The 2727-nt window shown below is 47.2% G+C and overlaps 1 non-coding gene across 1 annotated transcript; it reads right to left on the reverse strand.

Annotated features, from left to right (window-relative positions):
- Nucleotides 1-483: 483 nt before the first annotated feature.
- trnar-ccg (transfer RNA arginine (anticodon CCG)) lies at nt 484-573 on the reverse strand. Its single transcript is given in 2 exon segments — nt 484-519; nt 537-573. It is a non-coding gene; the product is annotated as a tRNA-Arg (tRNA).
- Nucleotides 574-2727: the final 2154 nt, after the last annotated feature.

The raw sequence follows: 2727 nt of genomic DNA on the forward strand, positions 1-2727 counted from the left end.
CCGAGAGGCTGAGGGGAAAAAAATGGACAACACAATGGATAGTTGTGTCAGAAATGTATCTACAACTAGAAAACAGTTCATTCATCTCCCTCAGCGTTGACCTCGCCGCTTCCCACACATATACCATGCTCAAGTTGAGACCACGATGGGTACACTCCACCGATCAGAGGGAAAAAGACAGCAGGCGTATTAGAAAACCACCACATGGATATCCCCCTCCAAGTTGTAAGCCAACCATTTTGGAAAAATTCCCTAAGTATATGTTTCCATGTGACGTAAATGGAGGCCATTTGATCCATCTGATTAGTGCAGGATCACAGAGCACCCATTCCTACAGTTAACATTCGCTGACATGTATCTCCCGACATTCCACACAGACAGAACCGGATGTAAGGATTGAACCCGCGTCTCTGGGACTGTGAGATAACAGGCCCACTCATTTAAATGAAGCACACAGCAAAGTTATATGCGTTGAACTGCAAACAACCGTGGCAGGACTCGAACCTGCACTCTTCTGATTGTTCCGATGTTTGTTACCGGAATCAGACGCCTTCTCCATTAGGCCACACGGCCGACAGCACTAGAAACCACCGTGAAATTCCCAATATCTCCGTCCGCAGATCCCTGCCATATCAGGAGCATACCCCATCACTTTCTTATATTATCTTCTCTGCATGCATGACCAGCGCAGAGGTTACATCGGTATGAACAAGTGCAAAGGCCTCGTGAAAAGTAAGGGGTGTTTGCTGAGGAGGTCACGTGCAAGAGGTGTGAATGACGTTGAGCAAAACTCCTTGGAAGCGACTGTCCGTGTGCGAAAGTGCAGTGCGAGCCTGGCTGTGAAAGGACGCCGGCACCTTGAATTTGCTTCCTGAGTGAGTCCAACTGTAGTTGCTGCCTGTCAACGCGGTCAGTCAGGAGCTGCAGCAGGGAGAACCTGCAATATGTATTGTCAGCAGCGACTGGAAGCGGGGCCCTGTTCTCCAACTTCCTGCAGGAGGAGCACAGGGCTACTTAGTTGTCATCTCAAAACAAACAAGACTGCAGAAGTCAGTCGAAGTCTTTCCGGACCTTGCCTGTCCACAGCCCAATATCTCACCGAAACCACTCGAAACAAAGCCTCAGCATTTACTTTTGACGTCCCAAAATGCAACATCTCACACTTATCGGGATAAAAGTCCATCTGCCACTTTATGTGACCACATTTCCCAGTGGGATAGATCCCGCGGGATCATTTACAATCTTCCTCACTCGCCACATCACTGTTGTTTTCTGTCGTCTGCAAACGTACGGACCAAACCACTTGCATTTGCGTACAGGTACGTTGTACACATGCAACGGAAGCCCCAGCTCTGTTCCTTGCGAAACACCATTACTCACAGTCTCCCACCCTTTCCCAACCCATCAGTGAAAAACCGCTCCGCCACTGCCCTCTATGTCTTCTTATGGACAAACAATATTAAAACCAGTCTGACAAGTCATTGTGGACCCTATGTGCCTTAAGCCTTTGGATCAGCCCCACCAATGCGGCCTTGACGAATGCTTCACTAGTCGATATATACATCACCCACTGCCCTATCCTCATCGATCGTCCACTTCACCCCCTCAACCACACCCAATCACCTCTGTAATACATGAGCTTCCCCGCAGAATGCCATGTTGCCTGTCCCGAAAAAGCTGTAACTTCCCAGATGTGTGTAGACCCTATCCAGAAGAACCTTCTCCAATACTTTCCCTGCCACTGATGTAAGGTTGGCCGGCCTGCAATTTCCTGGTTTCCCCCGTTGCCCCGTTTCAACAAAGGAAATTTACCGATTATTCCCCAGTATTATGGGAAGTCTAAAGCGCAGACAAAGATCTTTGCCAAGGTCTCACAAACTCCTTATTTTTCTCTCTGAATAACCATTATACCCTGGAGATTGATCCACCTTAATATTCGATCACATAGTGTGTTTGCACTGGGGAACACAACGTGTACACTCCAGGCGTATCAGAATCTGGCCTGTGTCAGACCAGAGATCTGCATTGGCGGCATATCTTTCTGCAGCTCCGGCAATCCTTAACAGCAGACAATAAATGTGGAACGTCTTTTCCGTATTCTTCAACGATGCTGACGATTGCGGAAGGCAGTGATCAGGAGACGCGTCACTGGAAGTATCGCAGGTCATATTTCCTTCCGGAGAGTTTTCCACAGGATGACCACGTTCAAATGAAAATTCTGCGTTCTTGCAACTGGCAACGCCAATGTTGATAAACATGTCCCAGACACCTTCTTAAACTTACTGTTATAGTGGTCAAGAGATAGACATCTGTCGCTCAGACCAGCAGATCTCGCTGTTGAGACGTGGCTGGCACCACTGACTGTTGACACGAGTGAATTCACGACCACAAAACAAATTCACCAATGGTCCATAACAAATGACCGCAGGACGGGGGCCGATGGCAAAATTTTTGGTGGCGAACAGAAAGGTGGTCAACAGTTATCTTTACTATAATCAAAGTTTTATTGTGCTGAAGCTAACCCGTGCATATTTGCAACCCCCTATTTTTTGTAAAGACGATAATATTTCCATTCTCACTGACGCAGACTTTGTAAAATCACTTGCCATGAACTAAAACACTTCATTGCAATTTCATGTCAACCTGAGTGGAAGCATCCATCATTAAAAACCTCTCAATCTGGGATACGGTCTCCTCACTTTATTACCATTGTGGAGGAGGTACAGA

The sequence above is a fragment of the Pristis pectinata genome, chromosome 24 (genome assembly GCF_009764475.1).
Source record: "Pristis pectinata isolate sPriPec2 chromosome 24, sPriPec2.1.pri, whole genome shotgun sequence".
NCBI classification, from domain to species: domain Eukaryota; kingdom Metazoa; phylum Chordata; class Chondrichthyes; order Rhinopristiformes; family Pristidae; genus Pristis; species Pristis pectinata.